Source organism: Hoplias malabaricus, chromosome 8 (assembly GCF_029633855.1).
Source record: "Hoplias malabaricus isolate fHopMal1 chromosome 8, fHopMal1.hap1, whole genome shotgun sequence".
NCBI lineage: Eukaryota > Metazoa > Chordata > Actinopteri > Characiformes > Erythrinidae > Hoplias > Hoplias malabaricus.
Window position 1 is genome coordinate 11,365,881 of NC_089807.1, and position 24,426 is coordinate 11,390,306.

The following is a 24,426-nucleotide window of genomic DNA, read 5'->3' on the forward strand; positions in this document are numbered from 1 at the left end:
TAATGCCTTTATCAGGCAAAACACCCATGTGACAAGAGTCAGTTGTATATAAAGTGCATTGTGACATCACACAACAAACAAATAAGAAAAAGTTACAAACAATAATATTACATAATATATAGATGATAATGTGTCCTGCAGACTCTGGCAGGATGCACACACCCCTTTTACATTTTTGCATACAGAAAATCCAGCAAATGCAGAGTAAATGTGTCTTGAATACAGAGAAAAAAGACTTCTCTTTAAATGAAATTCAGATATTTTCAGCCACCAAATCCACAAAGATGCCTTTGTCAACTTTTTCCTTAAGCTGTATATTAGGGTGTGTCTACAGTAAAAACACAGCTACAGCCATGCATCTTCACCATTGCAAAACCCCTTCACGTGCAGCTTTGCCATGGCCTGCAGTGCAGAGCAGTGTTCTCGTGGTGAGCCTGCTCTGAGCTCACAGGGCCATGGAGACCCCCAGATCAGTTGCTGTTTGGTCAGCCCCATTTCGCAGGCACACCACGTGCCCACCAAGACTCAAATGGGTCAGAGAACAAAGCCACATCAAAGGCGCACAGCCGGATCATGCACATACACACTAATGTGCTCCCAAGATGCAGCCATTCAAGCTAAATCCTAGACCTTTGATGATGCGGGTCTGATGGACCATTGTTATAAAGAAGTCATCAGCAAACACGAGCAAATCTACTCTCAGATAATGCAGGCCTTAACTACAAACACACAGTGCAGCAGGACAGAGACAAAACAGGGAAAAAAATAATGTTTATCCAAATATTCAAATCATTGTAGTCCTATTCCAAAGACTTATAAATGCTATTACATTTAATGTATGGGGTTTTGATACTAAATATAAATGCGTGTCATTTTTATCATTGTTTATTTTAATCATTTTCATTTATAAATTCATCTTCTATAACTGCTTCATTCTGATCAGGGTCACTGTGGAGCCAGGACCTAGAATTATCAAGCACAAGGCAGACCCACACCATGGACAAAGATACACTCACCCAGTCACTCACACTCTCACACCTGTGGACAGTTTCTCACAGCCAACCCACCTACCAACATATGTTTTTGGACTGTGGGAGGAAGCCCGAGCACCCAGAGGAAACCCACACAGACACAGGAAGCACACAACCAAACCCCTCACAGACACTGACCTGTGGTGAGTATCGAAAGCTGGACCCTGAGACCCAGAGGCCCAGAGCTGTGTGGTAGTGTCACTACCTACAGCACCATGTCACCCCTGATCGTTTTTATCACATTAAAAACATAAACATGTGTGAAATGTCTGTATAACAAAGTTAACCTGTAGCATGTGTCTGAAGACATTGTAAAACATACAGCCTGTTTTGTTATTTCATATGAGATAATAACCTATAAGCTTTTAAATATTACAAATTATTATTTATAATTTTTATAAAAAAAAAGGTAACATTTTAAAAAACTATTTCATATTAAAATAATTCTGCAGACAAACACTCAGGCACAATAAAGCAGCAAAACATAACCTAATGACGATGCATATATTTTTTAATCATATGTAATTTTTATTCATTCTCCTTTGTATAACTTTGTATAACAAATGTTTAAATAGATAAAGAACCTTAAGACTAAGTGATGGATTTTTAAACCTTTATGAGAGAGAGCGAGAGAGAGAGAGAGAGAGAGAGAGAGAGAGAGAGAGAGAGAGATGTTGAGATATGGCTGGACAGCACATGTGAACCTCAGTAGAGCATTTAGTGGGCTACAGAGGGCTTCAGTTTGAGGGGGTCGGAGAGGGCCGAGCTGGATGCTTCGCGCATGGCCTGAATGCCACACAGAGCCACCAGCCAACTGTCCCAGCGGAGCAGACACTCTCTACACACTCCATTCCTCCACACTGAGCCAGACTGAGAGCAGCTCTCCCTGCTCTCCAGAGGCACTGCTCCTGAACTCCAGCCCACTGCAACTGACAGCCAGAGAGAGAGCACAGAACCAGCACATGACACTGTCTGAACATCGGGCAAATATGAGCAGCACTGGGAGCCATTTGTCCACCAGTTGAGAAGAGAAGAGGTGGAGACCGTTGAAGAGAAGAGAAGAGAAGAGAAGAGAAGAGGTGGAGACAGTTGAAGAGAAGAAAAGTCCTTGTGTTTTAATTACTGCTAGAAAGTAAAAAGGCTAGCTCAGTTGTGTAGACAGTAAAATAAGATCACATACAAACATGAAGTATGGAAATACGACAATAACAACATCAGAAGTGCCTCAGTGTTTTCTGGTGCCACATTTACTCTTTAAAACAAAAACAGAAACAAACAAATAAAAGGCTTAATTTTTGCTCCCTAACCCCTAACCTAATACAACTTTGCATCAGGGGAAAGTTCCAAACAAAGGTCAGTATTGAAGGTTAGTATGGCTCTTATTAAGGTGGGAGCACATTTTGATAAATATGTCTTTTGTAGCAATAGATAAAAGTGTGTAGAAACTTCTAATTAAAGAATATAATTATTATTGACACTGGTGTTCAATTGTGTAAAGACAGTTGGCATTATCCCCATAGAAAAGAATTGCCAATAGAAGAAGACATGAGGTCTGGTACTAATATGGAACGAATGGTTCTGGATCACAAACAACACCACTCCAACTCATCCCAGATACAATGGGATCAATGTAACCCATGAGCTGATGCTTGATGCACTGAGCATGGTGACAGCTTTATGAGTATAACCGAACAACAACTGATCATGTACGTGGTCACACGTGTGCATCTACAATCTATCTGTGCCATAACACGGGCCAGAAAAGCCCAACAAACTGAACTGCCCGGAAGCCATAAAGGACAGAAACACTGATATTATTGCTGTGTGGAAAGCTTGGAGAGCCTGATAAACTCTAACTCTCCATGTAATTGTCCCTCGCATCAGAATGCAAATCTCCAGTGCTTATGATTCATCATATTTGCTGCGTTATTTTTTTTCCCCCTCTCTTTATTTCCTCCAGCTACATCTTTTATTAGTTGTGTGCTCAGCGTCAGGGTTTAATTTCTGAGGGAAAGAACAACAGAGGCAGTTGATTATTATTATTGAGAATGTGATAGTACAGCGGCTGAAATAAAATCTATAATGCATTAAAGTGACAGATTAGGGGAGGGGGAGTGTTCATTTACAAGTGTTAAGACATCATACTGTATTGCCCTGGCAACAGCAAATGAAAACTCTGTGCTTCCTGTGTTTGTGTGATGCAGGCGATGCCTTAAAGGGAAAGCAAGTCTATGCATTTGGGGTAGTGTAGGGTCGGAAGATGATCACATACCTCTACACACCCTCTATTTGGTAAAGAATATTAAAAAAAAGGAAAAAAAATTGTATCTTCATTCTTTAATTTATCTGAAAAAAATGATGACTTATTATGACTTACTCAATCTGTAATCACGTTAAAACTACAGCCAACATACTAGCATTAATGGTACTGTCATATCATAAACACCATATTTTATCAAGTGCAAAGCAACTGAAGAAACGAATTACAGCTATGATTAATCTACCATGAGGATGGGGTTGGTGTAAAATTATCTACGATATCAAAGGGAAAGAGATAGTGATTGATGTGAAGGCGGTACAAGCAAAATGACAGCGTTAAAAGCTTGTAGAGGAAAAAGGCCTAGTCTAAAAACAAGGCCTTCCTCTCGCCTCTGCCTCAACCATGCTGAATTAATGATAACAGACAGTTATGAATCATTCAAATGCCCATCTTCTGAAATGAAAGACTAACAATGGAAACACAAGTATAAAAGATGAAATTAGGCATAATGATATAATGGCACATCACTCTGAAGCTGACATTATGACTCATTTTCCAACCAGGCTCATTGCATTGATTTTCATTAAGCCAGAAACTTGATCCTTTCTGTAGCCTTTTAACCCACTTATTTTCTATGATGCCCCTAGATATGTTCATCTACTGTCTGATTTCAACGTGGGTTGAGTTAATCAGAAACAGGGTCTGGCCAATCACAATTCATGAAGTCACAGATACACAGTGTGTGCGTGCATGTGTGTGTATGCATAACATGGGCAGTAGCCACTGTGATTAATAAATGAAGTCAGGAAGTGGAGGTATGCAGTACTCCAACTTCCTGGATGGGAGGTTTCCATTGAAAGCTGGGTGCATAGAAATGCACTACATGTGTGTACATATCACTCTTTCATTCACTCACCATTTATTTTTGCTTAGATTACATAATGCTGTGGCCACTAGGGATGTTACAATACCAGAAATGTAGAAGCCGGTACCAATACCACTAAAATTCCACAATTCACAATATCAATTTCAATACCACGTCAAAAAATAAACCAATGAAATGAATGCATGTCAACAAATACTTTTATACAAAGTCTTTTTCCAGCAAAAATAAAAAAAAAAGTAGTTAATAATTTGTTTAGGTTTTTGGCGTGTTTGTTTGTTTGTTCTGTTTACTCTTAGCTTTGAAAACGTATATTGCATTGATTTTTGTTTGTTGAGTTTGTGGCTGCCAAATAAATCCGCTTGTATCATCTCTCGCGCTGCGTAGGTCCGTTAGACGCTCAAATGCACTCTGCTGAAGTATGACGTGTTGTTGGAAAGCTGAGAGTCTAAGCTATGCTGGGATCATATTGTAATCATTTTTATTTACTTTTGTAAAACTTTTTGCCAGTATTCATTACACAAACATGAGGATTACTAACGAATGGATTGACGGAAAGACTCAAATTTGGTCCTGTTTTGAAGGGAACAGCATAAGGTAAGTGCTGGTTTGCTTTGTACGTGTGAGTGGCTTCAGGGCTCTTAAGTCTTTGTGATGCAGCTTTTTTGTTTGGTTGTCAGACTCAAATGCTAAATATTTCTATACATAACTTTTTTCAACCAGTCGTCACGAACCTGTTGCTTCTCTTGCCAACGCCATTCCGCGTGTTGGTGTTGATGTTTTAGCTTTGTTGACCTAGCGTGTAGGCCTATTATGGTGACGTCGCGTGGTCTGGGAGATCTGTGAAGCCTTCGGTATCTCCTGTACCAGAGGAAACACGAGCCATAACATTTTCATGATTTTGGTATTGACTTGGCATCATATCGGTTCTGTAGTGGCCACACATTAAACAAATGTTCACTAAGTTTTAAATATGGTCTTTATAGCTGCACTTCCACCAGCAGCAAGCCTTGTCCTGCATAGGCACATGTTCTTGGTGCTCTAACAAACCGCATTTAACCAATAAGAGTTGATAATTAGCTGATGAGATGATGCGTCTATGTTAAAGTTAGAGAATCTTAGTTGTGAAGTACCATGTGCATTGAATAATAAAAAATCTGACATATTTGCTAAAGCTCTAATGAGATATAAATGACTAGAATAACTTTTACAAAAACACACCACTACAGCACGACTACAAGCACCTGCCATTTGATCACACCCCATGTTTACAGAGACTAAGTAATTTTACCATGTCTTCTTTCATCCTCCCCTGAGAGTAGTGGCTAGTTAGGTCTTCATTTTCCTCAACTTCCATCTCCTTTACAGTAATGTATTAGAGTCTGCTTTCAGGATCCAGCGCTCCTAGGATAAAAAAAAATAAGTGTGAATGGCTTTTAAAAGCCTGTATAATATAGATATGCTCACTAATCACTATGCATAGTTCAATCCTTGTGCAATACACATTAGAGTTGCACAGTATGTAATTTGTTTATTGATATTATGATATTGCCTCTGGCACTGCTGATATCACAGAAGACTCCAGTATGTAAATGATGCCTGTTAGGGTGTTTTCCACTACACAAAATCCCATAATCTTTGCCACCAGAAAACTGGAACTGTGTTTTTCCCCGTATTGCCCACAAGTGTAGTACTTCAGGTCATGGTTCTCTTTTTCTAACTTTTATAATTTAAAGCAAACAATTGAGAAAATTCCTTCCTAATCCAGGGTACAAAACTGCACCAAAATTAATTTTTATATGGGCAAAGACAGCAAAATCTTATTTAATCTTTATCTCACACACACACACACACACACACACATATATATATTGCAATATAATTACAACAAACACCACTAACAGATTTGTGAATACACACACAGATCTGCAGAATTTTTGAGAGAGTTATTTTGTAGATAAGTAATCTTTCAAAAGCTACACCCTTCTGTACACTTCTCCAATTGATTTCACACCGGGTAATGTCTCTTGTATCTACGGCCAACGCCATCATACTTTCTTCAATGATCTAGAACATAATTGCACAATCTGAGCTTATTTTTTCCTCAAGAGTATTCAGATAGAACTCCACTGAACTGAACCATCCAGATCCAAATCAGATCCCAGGGTCAGACTGGCCTCAGGAGCACTTCTTAGATAAAGTCTTGTTCCACAAATCTGCTCCATATATTAGAGTTGATTCAGTTGGACAGTGTATAAGATATGATACATTAATCTCCTCTATTTCAATTTCTGAGGCTGGGAGTGTAAAATTGGTATGCTGCATATCTAATTTTCTTTTTTTTTTTTCTTTCTTCCTGAATAGCTGATATATGCCTCCCTCAGAAGCTGGAGTGCAGTCGCCATTGTGGACCCTATGGTGCATTTACAACCGGCAACATCAGCTCTCAAATCTTATCTTGTTAAATCAGCCAAACGCGAGTAGCTGTGAGGGAGGGAATTAATGGGCAGGATGCTGGAGGGGGAGAACAGGGCGTTTTAATCCAGCGAACAAGGGTGTGTGTGTGTGTGTGTGTGCACGGGTGTCTAGGGAGGGGATGTGACTGACTGAAGATGCGTATCTACTGTGAAGGCTACATTGCGTTTGCGTTGTTCGCTCCTCAGGTTCGTTTCCCTCCCCTTTTCCCAGCCTGATCCTGCAACCGTAAAGTTATCTACTTTGTTTGGGAGACTGGCTCTGGGATATGGAGGAGAGAGAAGTGTGAAGGGGAGAGGGAGAGTGTAAGAGACAAGAAAGGAAGGTGTTATGAAATCATGGAGTCATTATCTGGATTCAGAATTTGAAGCAGGTAAACAGGTAGACTATTCCAACTGCCCGTGGACACAGTGTTTTTTAATTATATGTGTTCTGAGTGGTCAGTTCTCCATCTATGAATAATAGCAAAAACGTTTTCTGAGTTACATGGTACAGATTTCATAAAATGAACTAACCTCTTATACTTCAGAAATCCAGTTCTGCATTCCTCACTCTTACATCAGAAAAACTACACTGAATAACTGCACTCTTATCCACGTTTTCCAGGTTCCCAAAAAGCTGAATGTAAGAGTTACTATATTCATCATAAAAAGCCTTTTAACCACCCAAAGAACCACTTAAGTATTCAAATAATTGGTTGTATTCTCAAGGCTCTATATACCTATTTACAAAAGCTCTTTTTTAAAAGTGTACTGGATAGAGGATAACACCCTGATTATTAAAAATCACAGCCCCACCGACGGCATATGAATAAATAAAAAGTAATCTGAAATCTAGATGTGAGAAGGAGACTCCCATTAAACTGCCACACTACACACTCTTTTGTGTCATTGCTATTCTGTCACAAGAAAGCCATCTAACCACTGAGGTCACAAAGCTGAGCCCTCATTGGAGGGGCTAATTTGATTGTGGCAGAACAATGGCACTGTAGCCTTCCTCCACTGAAGAGCATACTAATTACACAGGCTGCCCTTGATCCTGACCTTGGTGGGTCACTTAGCAGTTGTGATCTGTCTCTGACTCTTAATAAAGTCTCGGTCGCCCGGGTGAGCCAGAGTGGCAGCCTCTCTCTCTCACACTGTCTTTCCGTCTGGTCTGTCTATCCCTCTCTCTCTCTCTCTCTCTCTTTGTCTCTTACTTTCTCTAATTACTGCCATGCAAAACTGGCAAAGACATAATGATGGGGGCCATCACTTGTACAGTTTCACAAAACCAACCGCAGACCATTCGTTTCAAATGAGCCACAACACTCACATGAGTTACTGAAGGTAAACATATAAAAGCATGCGTTGGTTATTGCTTTCGTACTTAGACTAAATTCTTTCCTTAGCCTAGTATTTTCCATAGCAATCATCTACTGTCATTATTATTCAAGACTGTAAGTAAGCATATATCTTTGACAGATTTACTCCACCTGGCAAACTTTGTATTATTTGTAATACAGCACTTTTGTTGAAACTGTGCTAATATTAGGATGGTTTGTGCAATTGTCCATAACAGTCTGCACATCAAATGGACTGAACAAGACTCTGAATATATACCACAGTGGTGGACTTTGCCAAATGTCCACTACTGGCTCGCCCAGCTTTGTGTGTCTTACTATATATATATATATATTTGGTTTCTGTGGAATGGGTGTCTAATATATTGTATATATTTCATTTATTTAAATGTATTTTATATAAATTTTTAATTTTATTAATTTCAAATACTGGGCGGCACGGTGGCGCAGCAGGTAGTGTCGCAGTCACACAGCTCCAGTGGTCTGGAGGTTGTGGGTTCGATTCGCACTCCAGGTGACTGTCTGTGAAGAGTTGGTGTGTTCTCCCTGTGTCTGCGTGGGTCTCCTCCGGGTGCTCCGGTTTCCTCCCACAGTCCAAAAACACACGTTGGTAGGTGGATTTGCAACTCAAAGTGTCTGTAGGTGTGAGTAAATGTGTGTGTGTGTCTGTGTTGCCCTGTGAAGGACTGGTGCCCCCTCCAGGGTGTATTCCCGCCCTGCGCCCAATGATTCCAGGTAGGCTCTGGACCCACCGCGACCCTGAATTGGATAAGCGGTTACAGATAATGAATGAATGAATGAATTTCAAATACTATTAAACTCATTGGACACTTACAGAACCATATAAAAGTCAGAGATCCCCCTGATTTTAAGTTCCCAGCCAAAAATGCCCACCATGTACAAGAGACATGGAAGAAAAGTGCACGCTTGCTGAAAATCCTGTCCATCTTTCCACGATGAAAACTCAACACTAATGGTCTAAAGGATGTGTAGTAGTTTGAAAGCAGTTACTGAAACAAAGAAAACCTTATCAGGATGAAGTGGTTACAGAAAGTGAATGAATGAGTGATTTCTGCCCTAGACCTGTTTGTAACTGGAGATAAATTAAGTGTGGTCTCTTAGATTTGCATTGTATTGTACAAATGTGTAAATGGTCTTTAACAGTCTACGAAATAATACATGTCTGAAACTGATTTGCACCACTGATGTGATGAAGTGGCTATTTATTTGCAGAAACAGGGAGTGTCGCAGTCACACAGCTCCAGGGACCTAGAGATTGCGGGTTTGAGCCCTGCTCCAGGTGACTGTCTGTGAGGAGTTTGGTGTGTTTTCCCTGTGTCCGCGTGGGTTTCCTCCAGGTGCTCCGGTTTCCTCCCACAGTCAAAAAACACACGTTGGTAGGTGGACTTGCTACTCAAAGGTGTTCATAGGTTTGAGTGTGTGTCGCCCTGCCGAAGGACTGGTGCCCCCTCCAGGATGTGTTCCCACCTTGCACCCAGTGATTCCGGGTACGCTCTGGACACACACCACGACACTGAACTGGATAAGTGGTTAAAGTCAATGAATGAATGTTTCCTTTTCTTTATAATTCCTCCTTTTTGCTTTACAGCACATCCTCCCTAACGGTAACACAGACTGATTTATTTGTCAGGGTGCTCAATCCGCTGGAGCACTGTGATTAATCAACAAACCTGCAGTGCTTGTTCACTTTAGGCACACGTGCCTCTAACTCAGTCTCCTGAATGGACTCCAAATCTGACACAGAATCCATACCTTTCTGAACTGAAGAAGTTGTATACGTTGTATGAAACATGATACAAAATGCATGCTGAAGATTCAACATCAACTGAAGAACACAACCGTAGATGAATAGCAGTGTTTTTCTCTTTAATATGCTGCAGTCTGTTTTCCTCTGTTTTGCATAAAGCATCATGGATTATTGCTAGTGTTTCATCTAGCAGCATGCACACATTATGATGCATCCGAGAAAGCCAGGAGCCGCTGGAAAGAGAGCGACAGTCCAGGTTTAAAATGCAACCCCAGGAGGCCAAACAATAAGGCAGTGACAGGGAGGGGGGAGAAGTCGAGACAGTCAAGAATAATGGCTGCATCTTTCAAGTTGGATCAGGTCCTTCTGTAATGAAGAGTGGAGTTTTTTTTTTCTTTTTTCTTCTTGTGTGGCAGGGACAATGAGAAAGAAAGAGAGAAACAGAGAGAGAGAGAGAGAGAGAGAGAGAGAGAGAGAGACTTCTTGTGTAGAATGCAGAAAGCAAGAGCAGTGGGGAGGCAGGGATAATTACAAAGAGTTTGTGCATATCCAGGAGTATGGCTGAGTGTTGGCGTGCTGGTGGAAAAGCACTTTTAATGATTTTTTTTTCCTTCTTCTTTGAGCGGAGAGGAAAAGATCTGTCACCCCTCCACCCCTTCTCTCTTTTCCCAGACTCGGGCCAGGGCCAGAGGTGCACCATCGCTGTCAAAAATAACCATTATTTGCTCGCCTCTTTTCCCCCTATTTACTGTTTTTGCGGGGCCCATTGTCCCGCCACAATCTCTTTGTGTTGGCATTAATTGCACAGGAGAATGCAGGGCTGTGTTTATATTTTTTGCCAGTTCTAGACGTGTCGGCCCTTCGTGTCTTTGCACTCCCCCCCCCCCCCCCTCTCTGCTAGAGTTGAAGTGTGTTCACACTCAACATGCGACAGCTAGAGAACAAGCTGTGATTTTCAGCAGTAGCTCACTATGGCCCCTTTTGGAACACACACACACACACACACACACACACAAAGTTGAAAAAAAAAATGCTTGCCACTCCTAGTTAATATTGACAGAGGAGGACAGTACTATAGTCAATAGAGAAAATAAAAAGTATTTTGAGCTTTTTGTGAGGTAATAATCATTTAACATTTAGTTGTTGTTGTCTGTTTAAATATCGTATGTAATTTTGTAGAAATTAGCATAAGTGAGCTTGTTTTTGAAAATATCCCCAAAAATAAAAAATAAATAAATAAACCCCCCCCCACACCTTCAGTTCTTCTTCCAAGGCCACACCCACCAAACACATGAACACAGTGCCTGACTACAGCTGGAGGAGTCCACAAGAGAGAGGAGCACAACTTCATTTTCTACTTCTAACTCCCTTTTAGAATTGCAAGCTGTTATAGGAATTTTCTCTGCCATTCTTGTGCAGCTAGCTCTCTAGCTATCAGCATTGTGCATTTAGAGACGTGTGGAGGACTCAGTACATATGCAAATGAGTACACATGCAGACTGTGGCGTAGGTAGGTAAACATGCAGGCATGGCAGATAATTATTTCATTCAGTCCGAATTAAACGATTGGACAGGTTTTTTAACAGCCCTGCAGCTGACACATACAGCCCATATATTATTTATTTCTTTTTGTTTTATCAGAGCATTTGATTTATTGATTGCTATTGGGCTGTAAAATTAAAATAAATTAAAAATAAATAAATTAAAATAAAAATGATAAAAATGCATCTAAATATATCTCCAGATTTAATTACAGAAATATAAATGAATGATAAATGTTGGCTAATGAAAACATCAGATAAATACAGTGTTAATTAAGCTATTATAAACAATATGATTAAAGTTTTGATTACATTTGTAGAACTTTAACTGGCTGATGGATTATAAAATTAAATAATTAATACTGGAAAATGAAGGCAGATGCAGTGTTCACATGGCAAAAAAAAAAAAAAAACACAGGAGAAGCTGCATGCTGCTCCAATGGACATCCACAACTCACACACACAAACCCACTGTTACCTTTAGAGAAAAACGTACTAGGAGGGGTGCACTGTACTAAAGCTTTTAAATGAATATGGAATATGACTTGAGCTCAATCTTTCAAGAAAAAAAAAATCCTCCAGTAAACTCATTGCAATGAGTCATAATGAAGAGTTCCTTCATCCTCATATCATCGGGGTCCTCTCTCAGCGAATACCGTGCTTAACGCATCATCTATCAGCTCTGGCAGCCTTACCTTTACACATGCTTGCTCCTGCATGTGTGTGTGCGCTTTCTAAGAGGCTACTGTGGGCTATAATGAGGCCCTTTGGTGGCTGTAAAGATTGGAGAGCAGAGGAGCAAGGAGTGCTGCACATATAGCTCTATTTGTCTTACAAATATCACACTAACTACCAATTACAGCACTATAAACCTCCTGGCTACTGCCTACCTCCCTCGCTGTAATGCTGGACACAGCACACACACTAGGCCCTCACTCTCTCTCTCTCTCTCTCTCTCTGCTCCGTGGAGTGCGCGAGTGAGGAGCTGTGGTCGTTGATGCGGGGAGCATAGTCAATGAGGCTGGTAATGAGGTCTTTCTTAAAGAGTGGTGGGGCCGCTGGATTAATGTTGGCACCGAGAGAGAGTGGAGGGCACCGCTGGCATCGTTACTCCGCGCTTTACTGCTGCCCCCTGGCCAAGGGTGAAACTGCCATCAGCAGAAGGACAGAGCATCACTCTGCACACACACACACACACACACACACACACACACACACACACACACACACACGCACACACACACAGAGTACCAAAAACAGCTGGTTCTTAAACTGTCCTTCATTTTCGATATGTGTGACACAATACAGCGATCAGTCAGTTCATTCAGACTTGATGAAAGAGTAAGATGTAGTATGTAAACACTTTCAAAATGTACCATTTACTCCCCAGGCCACACATTTACATATATGCAAATTAACCGCAAAACAGCCTCCATTTCACTGTCATAAAAAATTGGACAGACTGATATTTAGCTCTGCTTACTCAAACTGAACTCATAAATGTTTATTAAATAATAGCAGCCAATAAGAAAAATAGGTGATAGATATAAGTCATCATATGTAACTGGTATGATTTGAAACAGACAAAATCAGACAGCGGCATCTGGTAGTTTTGCTCAATCTTGTGATTTTAAGATGAAAGTAATGTAAGGAACTTTCCTTAACTTCAACAGTTTGGCCATTTAATGATCAAATAATGTTATTACTACTGAGACCTGGGCAATCAGAAAGTTTTGTGTCTTCATTCAGCCCGTGCAGTGTGAGTTTAGGTTTAAAAAAGCTAATAGAAATTTAGCTAGTTTGTTTGTAATGAAGCTTAAATAAATATGAAAATCATGACCACTTCATCTCTAATACACACACAAACATTATAAAGGGATTTCAGAGGGGAAAAAATTAACTAAAACAATATGTGAACTTCTTAACAACTGCTACTACTATCATTACTATCACTGTTCAAAAAACATCATGTCTACCCGAGAGCTAGGCACAATCAAATATATTGTTTATTATTATAATAAATAGATTTTGTAGTGGTAGAAGAAGCTATGTTACTGCTACTACTACTATTTTTTTCCTACAAATAATAATAATAACAGCATTATTATTATTTTATTGATAATAATAATAATAATAATAATAATAATAATAACACAGAGTGTCACAGCTGTAAGCTGTTCAGGGACAGCTTTTGTGCACACATGATTTCTTGACTATACTTTTGCCCTAAGCTTTGTCCATTTAAGCAGCCACCCTTACTGCCTCATAAAATTGTGAGATGTTCAGCGTAGCCTGAAAATGGGCTAACTCAAAATGTTCTAATACCATATGAGGACATAATCATACTAATACATATTTCCATTTCTGCTGAAAATAGAGTGCTGATGGACTGGGTTTGCCAATAAACATGAGCTTATTATTAGCCAGCGAGAGAGTCATCAGTGGATTTAACAGCTTTCCACCACTCATCTGCTGGAGGTGTGGAGGGCAGCCCGCTCTCTGAGCCCAGGCCAAAGCCTCCCGCTCTGGGGCCGCATATCCAGCCGGCCAGCCGGCCTCTCCAGCACGGCCTCCAGCCCCGGCATTAATGGCTCAGCCTCAGCTGCTGGAAATGTTATTCTAATTAACAGGGGATTAAGTCATCATCTTCTCGTGTAATACAGTCTGGATGGGAATTTCAATATGGAATAGAAAAAAAAAAAAGAAAAAGAAAAAAAGCATTTAGCGTTTCAGTAAATTACTCTTGACCCCCAGGACGGCAGTCTATCGGCGCGTCAATTGCCTGCCAATTAAAACAGCCAACCATTGCCAAAACTTTATTGGGACGGACTGGGTTTTCAGCCGTGGTACACATTTCATGGGGGTGGAGAAGGGAGTGAGTGCCTGGCTGGCTGTTGACACTAGTCTGGTGGGAATTTTGTCAAGTTTGGAAAATGAACATATGAAACGCTTTTCTCGGGCTATCGCAGGCCATAGCTGAGCTGACTGCCTCACAAACAGTTTCTCTGAAGTGCAGATCTTTGATAAGTGACCATATGTGGAGCATCGTGGGCATGGGGCGCTGAAACACAAACAATAACCCTAGAGCAGACTTCTGAGGAGCTGGACTTAGAGCTCCAGCACTAACAAGCACAACAGGCCAAGCCTTTCATTGTTTTGATGTGCTCCCTTTTAAAAATGCATCAGTCATGTCTTGACATTTGACTAAGATTTATGGACTTAAAGCACATTGAGAACAGAGAGTGTTGGGAGTGTGCAGACGGGGTCAGTGCATTCGGCTTCGAGAGTACGCTGCTGTAGAGTGGCAGAGAGAGCCATCTTCTAAAAGGATTTGAACCGACCCAAAAGGAACAGGCATGGCTCTTAGCATGGCCAACCCTGATGCAACCTGACGCAATTCACGTCCACATAAACAGAAAAACACTGACAAATCATCCCCACGTCAGCTGAGCCCGAGTGAAAACACTGCATGGAGAATTCAAATGCCTTAATCAGCCTCGTTATTAATGACTATTCTGAATAATGTATACTTCAGATCCATCTGGAGTACATGAATTATTTCATGTCATTATGGCAATGTGCTACCAGAAAGCTTAATTAAACAAGGCAACACTGGTTCCACAAAAGAACCGGCTTCACCAAACTGACCAGTGTGTGTCGCTCGCTGAGCCTAATACCGTATGTGTAGAAGAGAACATAAGAGAGGAGTTTGCACTTATTTCCAAAGAGAAAAAGAAGAGAAAGAATGAGAAGAATAAATATAAACGAGACAAGAGGATTAGAAAATAAGATAATGCAGAAGATGTGAGGTGAAGGGAAGAGGACATGCCATTTATATGCCTTTGAGCTAAAGCATTGTTTTCTGCTCAGCTAAGCAGCATTGAATTGATACATTCACAATGAAGTGCAGTGACAATTAAATTGTAACTGACCTGCATGTAACCATCATTATGTCTTCTATCTTTACTGCCATCCCTGTTATTTAATCACACAGCATGTGGTCGTTTTTATTAGGCAGTAGAAGACTACATCCTCCTGCCTATAAACACTTGACTGCGATATCTATCAGTTCTCCCAGGATGGAGAAAACCTCCACTTCAAACACAACATTTCCGACACCTTTTCTTGGAGGGAGCTGCTGCAGCTATAGGCAGTGATATAACTGACCTGATACATATTCAGCTGGAATACTAAACAGCCACAAAATATTTACACACAGTTTGGTCTCTCTGTACAATCAGGCCAACCAGAAATTACAGTTTTAATAATTGGGGCTATTTGACACACATTCTGAATCAAAGGCTTCCTGGAATTCGGACTAGGAGATACATACGCACACGCAAAGCAGACTGCTTGTATCTATCGAAGGAGGTGAAAAGAAAAGCTTCCTGAAAATTAATCAGGTCCTGCTATGTGTTCTCTCTCTCTCCCTCACTCACTCTGAATCACAAACACATACACACACACACACACACACACACTAACAAACATCACAACCTTTCCGGACTGACCGCTGCATATTCATTTGCATAACAATTTCCACTTGTTTTTCTGGTTAGATGGAATTCACAGCATGGTGCCTGCATCGTGAGTGCCGGGTCATTGCTATGTATATGTGACAGAAAGGGAAAAAATAAAAAAGGGAAACCTCTCACTCTCTCCCGTCTCCCCCTGACATACAGTAGGTACAATACCTCTCATCTCTCCCACACACAGAGAACAATGACTTCCACCAGTTTATTAGTCTAGCCAAAACATTAACCCAGAAGGAATGTCTGTTATTATTATTACAAGGGATCCAAGCACTTAATCCTGGAACCCTATTGTTTTTGTTATTGTTGTCTTGTAGGGCTAGACATGAGAATGTTCGGGTACAAAGATTTTTTTTTAAAATGAGATAATTGTGGGGAAGGCTGTACTTGTTATGATGAGAAGAAAAGTAGGAGCTCAAAGTAAGGGTTCAAATCAGTGGGTGAGCTCATCAGCTTTGGCCAACAAACCAGTCATTAGCTCTATGGATGAGACCCTCCCTAAATCCCACAACCTGCCAACCCCCAAAAAATCCATTCGATGTATGTGGCATGTTAAATGCAAATACAATAAACGCTTTTCTTGTGACAGAAGAATAGTTCACTAAGGTAATGATAGTGTTTGGAAAGCTACCTTGCTTTGCTTGTGTTAAAGACTGTACTTCTGAAAGTCCACAGACTTCCAATTTTGATTAGCGTCTGTCTGTCTCTCTATTACGTTTATTATATATGTGTTCAAATGATGTATTAAACATGCTACATGCAGATTCCATATTGACGCTTTCCAATTAAAAACATGTAACTCCCAAAATATTCATTTTACAGGAGAAGGGAAAAATATTAACTATCAATGTAAGTGAAGGTAAAAAAGATTTTATTCCAAGTGATTTTGGAGCATTTTTCATCATGAACTTTTCACACAGTGTGAAGGACAGCTGCTGTGTTCAAATGATGCAGTAAACTATAAACTTACAACACAGCACTGTACACAGTTTAAGCTCGAATCCATGAGGCTAATTCGAGTGTACAGTTAAAACACTTTCCCACAGATATGTCCTTAGAACAGAGGGATAACACTACATTTTGTTTTAAATCTAGGTTCCCAAAGAGTAAATCACAGCTTGTTTATGAGATATTGTTTGCACAAAATAATTCAGTGAAGCAGCAGACTGGACAGCAGCACTGGGGCTGAGCTAAGGAGGTCATAAGTAACATACGGACTCTGAGGAAGCAGAGCTCATCTTAACAAAAAATAAAGACACTAACATCCCTTTAACCATGCATGGACGTTCAGAATTCCAGTGGGCAAACATCTGAACCTGGCCTGTCTCAAAGCGTAAGTCACTGAAGAATGTTCCAGCAAATGATTTGATGCAAAGAGAATCCCATAAAGATTCCCCCACTGTTGTGAGAAATCCTCAGATCTCTCATAACTTTATAAGAGAAAGACTACTATATTTCTACTATCACTTTATAAGCTACAGAACAGGTTTTATTATCAACAACTGTAGAAATACTTAACTATGTATGTTGAAGGAGGAAAGCTTGTAGAAGTGCCATTAAAGACATTTCTGAGATGTTCATACCTGCACTGGTGCTGCAAGGTCAGACACTATCTGCTAATGTATATACAATCAGCCACAGATTAAAACCAGTGAAGTGAAGTGAATAATAACATTTTTACCATGGTCTTAGTGGGATCTATTTTGCAGCAAGTGCACAGTCAGTTCTTGAAGTTGTTGGAAGCAGGAAAAATAGGCAAGCGTAATAATCTGAGCTTTCAAAACATATTCATTCACAGTTCAAGGGGTGGATGAAAAACAACTCAAAAACACTCTCACAAACATGTCAGACCAGTAGGGGCCACAGAAGACATGAGTTATGGCCTAGACGTTCCAAAAAAGTTTCTCACCAGTAACACTTTCTCAAAACTGTCCCACAAGCTGTTGGCCAAACTGGGCCTGGTCCTAATTTACCGTTCACCTGGCATCTGGTGTATTCTGGCTCCTACACACTGCAGTGTAGTGATTAAGGAAAGCGAAATTCAGCTGTAAATATGTCATTAGCACCCAAATCTCTAAAGATGGCAGTATTTTACATTTTTGTATGGTTTTGATGGGATGCCAAAATATTTAAAAAATCATTTCAAAAACATAAATTTATGTGGACAGAGCTTTATCATCTCATCTCTGAGTTTTTCCAGCTTTGTAATTTATAATATTTATTTTATATTTTTATTTTGTGGGCGGCACGTTGGTGCAGTCACACAGCTCCAGGGGCCTGGAGGTTGTGGGTTCGATTCCCACTCTGGGTGATTGTCTGTGAGGAGTTTGTGGGGAGTCACTGTGTCTGCGTGGGTTTCCTCCGGGTTCAAAAACACACATTGGTAGGTGGATTGGTGACTCAAAAGTGTGTGATAGGTGTGATTGTGTGAGTGTGTGTTGCCCTGTGAAGGACTGGCGCCCCCTCCAGGGTGTATTCCCACCTTGCATCCAATGATTCCAGGTAGGCTCTGGACCCACCGCGACCCTGAACTGGATAAGCGGTTACAGATAATGAATGAATGTTTATTTGTACATATTTGTACAGTTTTATAGGTAGAATACACCCGTCAGCCATAACATCAAGATGGCCTCAGTGTTTCTATCCCCATTGTCCGCTTTACTGACTGATTCGCTTCTGTAGTTCAACAATTACAAACAGAATACTACATGTTTTACAATGGCCAGGAACTCCACAGGACCACCACAGAGAAGGTATTATTTGACTGGTGGATAATCCTCAGCACTACAGAGACACCGACATGTTGGCAGTTTGTTAGCTTGTTTTGTGCTGGTACAAGTGGATCAGATACACCAGGGCTGCTGGAGTTTAAAATCTCCAGCAAAACTGCTGTATGTGCTGATCCATTGTGTCTGATCCACACAAACTAACCCAACACAACTACTGCAGCACTGAGAACAATCCATACTCTGTGGGTGGTCCGGACCATTGAGACACAAGGTGAAAGAGGGCTCACACCGTATGCAGAGTAACAGACAGGCTACAGTCTGTAAGTGCAGAACTACAAAAGTGTATCTGTATGGTCAGTGGAGCTGAAAAAATGGACAATGCCTAAAAACACTGATTTTTTTAAAAATATAGATTAATTAAATATTGCTCATATTTCATAATTTTATATTCAATAAAACTAGGAACGTTGAGCAGAGAGAAAGATACAGGAGAAAGTGAAACAAACTAATTCTATGTAGAATCAATGAATGAATTAAAGAGGGAGGAAGGTGGCTCAGTGTGACAGTGAAGGCTTTACATCTGCCTCCTGAGAGTTTCTTTCTTTCATTCTCTCTTTATTCCTACACTTCTACTGTCCTTCCTACAGGGACATAGAAAAGACCTAAAGCCACCACGGCTGCTCAACCTGTCTATTCCTCTTGCTTTCACTCTTATTTTTCCCATTCATTTTCTCTTCATGCCTGTCCTACTGTAGGCAGCAGGAATGCTCTGTAAGCAGGCACAAGCAGGACCAGATGTCAGTATGGTCAAAGAGGAGATTATGACCTCAGCAGAGGGCAAAGATTTCACATGGTTGGAATACATTAACCTTTACTTTCCTGGTCGGCCAAGTTTAAGCTAAAAGCACCGTAAATTAATGTTGACTAATATCCTTCCCTAAAAGCACCAGAGGTTTAGGCATCAGCCCATGTCCTTTACTCCAGTAGAGAAAGAAGAGAGCTGACCCCTGTGCAGTCCCCTTGCATCATGGACCATTTTAAAAACCTCAGCAAGCTGAAGGAGGAACACTTTACACACACACACACACACACACACACACACACACACACACACATACGTATTACAATGATCAAACTTCCATAAGAAAATCATCCTTTCATTTACACTACTGTAGCATAATTTAATCAATCAGGCATGAATAGTTCCCTGTATGTCTTTATATGTTAAATGTTTATTAAAAGAATACAATATGAATGGGGATTTTTCACAGTTCATGTTTACAATACTGTTGCGCTATCAAGTATCCTCTCAACCGTTGTATCCCCTGTATCCTGCTCACTGGCACAATTAACTTAGTTTAAGTTCAGAGACACTGACAGAGCTAAGTTTATAAATGATCATCGCCTCCATCACCAAATAATCCATTTTAAAGTAGATTAACTAATGATATAATGTTCTATCTTATTGAGATATATCATGTATTATTCTTTTTTTTCCTATCCTCACTTCTTTGTTACTTAACATTCTCCTGTGTGTCTCCTGTGACAAAGGTCTACTGCTGGGAAAAGTACTCTACTTCCTTCAAAACATGAGAAATTCAATTAGCACTATTTCTAATTAAAGATTTACCTGGTGCTAAACCCAAGCAAGTCTCATTCTAAGACACTTGTCCTCTTGGACTGCTGCACTGTTAATCAAAACTATTATCAATGATGATAACCTATAGTTATTATTCACAAACATCCTCTACACATATGGTATTAGTATGGGAGCCCTCCTACAACTGAAATTGGAATATTGATTTTGGAGTTTGGAAAATTAGGCTTTGCAGGTGAAAGAGCACTTGTTTGTTACTGATGTGTTTTTAAATGAAAATACAGAAAATTGTGAGAAATGTCTTGAGCTCAAATATCCAAGAAATTCAAGAACAGAGAATGAGTTCACTTAACAGACTGTACCATGGATATTTAATTTAAAATATAAATAAATATATACTTCATAGTCTAGTCAAAAATCCATTCAAATGTAGGTCTGTGTGTAGTCAAAACAAGGCTAACCATGGGAAGTCTGTATACCGTGAGCCTGTATATCGTGATGATGTGGTAGAGCAACTTACTTAGATGTCCCAAGCAAATTACTTCAATGAAAAATAAATTTCCCTTCCATTAAATATAAATTTCTTTTTTTTTTAATCTAAACATTTAGTGAGACAATAAATATTTAGTCAATACTGTATTCACAACACATCAGATCTGTAAAACAGTGGCCAGATGAAGTTCATTAAATTGAAATTACATTGTCAAAAAATTGAACATGATAATAAGACGCTAATTAAACACATTCAAACCTAAACACAACCATCTCTAAAGGATATGTAAAAATGAGGAATATTAAGTGTGTATTTCTTTAAACGCTGTCATTCTCCTCTCCCATGGGCTGCCATAAACAGTTGCCATTCTTATCCTTCGTCCTTAACACAAACTGTTTGCTTTGCCTCTAAATTAGTTTTCTTACTAAAAATGTTTTTTTTTTTATCAGATGTAAGAATGCTGTCCATTTTATTCTGAATTGAATAAATCCTCTAGTTCATCCAGAGGATGGACACGATGGACTTTAACTCTACAAATGTGCAAAGTCTGGAAGTGTGGGACAGTAAAAAAAAAAAGAGGCTGGGTCTGTGCTCACTTCTTTCAGAATAAAAAAAAAAGCTATTTTTCAAAAAAAAAAAAAAAAAAAAACAACACAAACAAACTACATTCCAGAACCACTGATAATCACCTGATGTTCCTCTGCCTATGTGAAAACAATACCAAGGCAGTTGTTCGGTGTGGTCGTAGCTTAAGGTGACTGAAGCGGTTTGGCATCTTTCTGGGGGAAAATGGTGACTTTTTTCCTCTATTTACAATAGAATCTGAATGGATACCATAAGGACGGCTAGAGCTATTGTAGGGAGAAAACTAAAAGTCATCTACAGTTTAAAAAGTTCCTAGAAGCAATTATCCATTCACAAAGCATGCTGGGGAAATAAAGAACTGTGATTGGTCCCCTTCACGCATGGCAGCGGCAGAACAATGGACTGGTAAGGTTCTACACACTGAGGACTTCAGCTGATTCTCCGCACATCCTGACGGGCTTACTGACACACACACACACACACACACACACACACACAAACACACACTCTCTTAGAAGAGAGAACCGCCACTCGAGACCACTGTAATGACAAAAACTATAAGCCCATACTTGAACAGAAATGCCACAAAATGAGCTCCCAACTCGCATTCTCCAAGCAAGACATTTGGTTCTCTTTTTCTAGCCCTCTTGTTCTCTCTATCTCTCCCTCTGTAATCCTAGATGGGGGAGCTTGTTATATATCTATAGATCCATAATAAGCAGGGAAGAGACTACCTCCCGTGTGTTTTAATTTGACTTTAAAAGCATCCTCAGTGCTGCCAGGGCTTTTAATAGTTATTCACTTACAAATGATTGCAGGTCATTACACAGTCATTGGGAGGGCAGTAATGAGATGGGCTTAATGGCTCTTGTAGAACATTGCTGTAAACGATAGGGAAAAGTTCCCCTCAGTAAGTTTTTATGATTATTCCATATGAACTGCGTTTGTTTAAACCCCTATTAGTGTAAAGAAGGGTAGCAATCTTCTTAATCAAATCTGATTTATTATGACATCGGTTCACTCTGAAGCAATCGTTACTTCCTCTGGAGGACCAGGGTGGAGGGGAGAGAGAGAGAGAGAGGGGGAGAGGGAAATTTCATCGTCCTTCTAGACAAATATTGTGTTAATCTTTGGTCATGTTAATTCTGCTCTCAGCCCCTCTTTTCATCATAATTTAACTGTGGCCAGTGACAGCAGGCATAATCAGTTGAAGATGTGAATGAGCTGCTATTTATTAGGAACCGGCGTGGACGCTAGCGGAGACAGCTAAGTACCCGCCCGTCCTTATCCCTATTGATGTACAAGGCTGACAAGTAAATTAAATTTACCTTTGGAAATGGTTCTATTAGTATTTTTATTAGGTTAATTAAGCAAGCTCTGGGGACTCATTGAATTGGCGAGATTGGAGATTAATTCACTGTTCTCCTTGTGCTGGAGGACTGGGACGGTAATCCCCTGTACAGCCATCCTCCTCCAGAGCCACACATCACCATCGAGCCACACCACTTCATTAGCACGCACTGTAAAGACACTCCACAAACCACACTGCCACAATGCCAATTACCCTCGTGCCTTATCCAGCAGTCATAGAGCTGCACAGTTCCTGCTGGAAGACTGTAACTAACAGCTGTCCGGACAGTGGCCTTGACATTCCTCTGTAACCGAATTAATTCAAAGAACACAGCATTCACGGCAGTGTGGTAAAACATGTAAACAACGTCTTAACAGATTACACTGATTTAGATCTAATCTATAACAACTCCGCCATCTTTTCTTAAGTGAAGTCTTAACTAGCTTGAGACACAGCATCTGCTCGGGGCAGCGTACCACCACTGTTTCAACAGATCAGCCACGGACAGCTCCACCTCCGTTTATGATTTTCAGCTAAACGCTATCAATGCCTAGGGTCTAGTGGCCAGGCACCCTCCAGCTGGGCAGCCATTAGCCTGTCCTGTATGTGGGCCCTGCCCGAGGGGTTCCAGGGCAGCAGAAGCCTGGCCTCCCCAGATGAAAGCACTATTGATTGAGAAAAAGACCTTTTGATAAAGCAGATTGCTCATCGGAGTGGAACGTCATGCGCCTCTGATGCAACGCCTCTCAATCAGCCGGCAGCCAATCGACCAGGCTAGCTAAAGCCGCCAGCACCGGTCAGGAACGTCCTCGCCTCTCATTCGCTCTGATCACACTTACGGCCAGTCCATCGATCCACCACTCTAGTCTTTCTCCTCCTCCTTTCTCTTTCTTTCTGAAAGTAAGAGACGATGCACTGCGCAGCCACTGAACTCCACTCCTGGCTACGGTGATCACACCTGGCTCCAGCAGCGTCACTCGTGCTCCATCAGGGACAGCTCTCATTTGGCTACTGTCAAAAAACAAATCACAGCCCGTCCCATGCTGTGTCTGCCCGATTTTGGGCCTGGAGGAAATCAAATTTGTACTTTTAGATGGATGAAAACAAATCCCCTTGAATAAGTGAACTTATTTGGCATCACTGATAAACTCCTAAGAGGTGTGGGATTGGAAAGCACGGGTTTGGTTCTCATTTGGCCCCATGCAGCGTAAATAGCCATGCACACCATTGTTGTTTGTTCATTGAGTGTAATTGTGTGCGTGTGGAGAGCACAGAACAGAGGACGAAGTGAGGAGAGTTGCCGATGATAGTTGTTGAATTGTTTTGCCACTACGGCGGGCCTCTTCATGTTTGTGCTAATGAGAGGAAGGACCGCTGGGTGCAAACACATGCCGCCTCAAAATGGACAGCAGGACCTAGTCTCGCTCTCTCTCACTCTCTCCCTCTCACTTTCTCTCTCCGTGCTGTGCCGAGTTTGTAATTTTAATTAAATCATTTAAATGTACTCACTGAAGTGCTTTAGTAAAACTAGAAAACAATTTATCCTTTGGGCTTATGAAGTGTCACTGCTTAATCTGATTGCTTTGGAAGCTTTGGAGTGAAGAATATGCTCAAACATAATCAGATATAGAAAATGATTGTCCACTAGTCTAGTAAAAACAGTGCTGTATCTCTAGAGGTTTTACTACGTCTTGCTCCACAGACTTAGTCTGAAAATAACTCAATTGGGAGCCGTTTCTCTGGCCATGTTTCGACTGACCAATAAGTGGATTCAAATGAGAGGATGGCAGTTTAGCTGATGGTGACAGCAAATCAGAGCAAAGAAATCAAGGAAAAAAC

General features: G+C 40.6%; 1 long non-coding RNA gene across 1 annotated transcript in view; it reads right to left on the reverse strand.

Annotated features, from left to right (window-relative positions):
• The window catches only part of LOC136705850 (uncharacterized), a 243,157-nt gene that overhangs the window by 129,221 nt on the left and 89,510 nt on the right, over nt 1-24,426 (reverse strand). Inside the window, exons 4-5 of the long non-coding RNA XR_010804092.1 lie at nt 5,466-5,578; nt 4,909-5,035 (exon numbers count right to left, since the gene is read on the reverse strand). This is a non-coding gene — a long non-coding RNA (uncharacterized lncRNA). The remainder of the gene's footprint in view (nt 1-4,908; nt 5,036-5,465; nt 5,579-24,426) is intronic.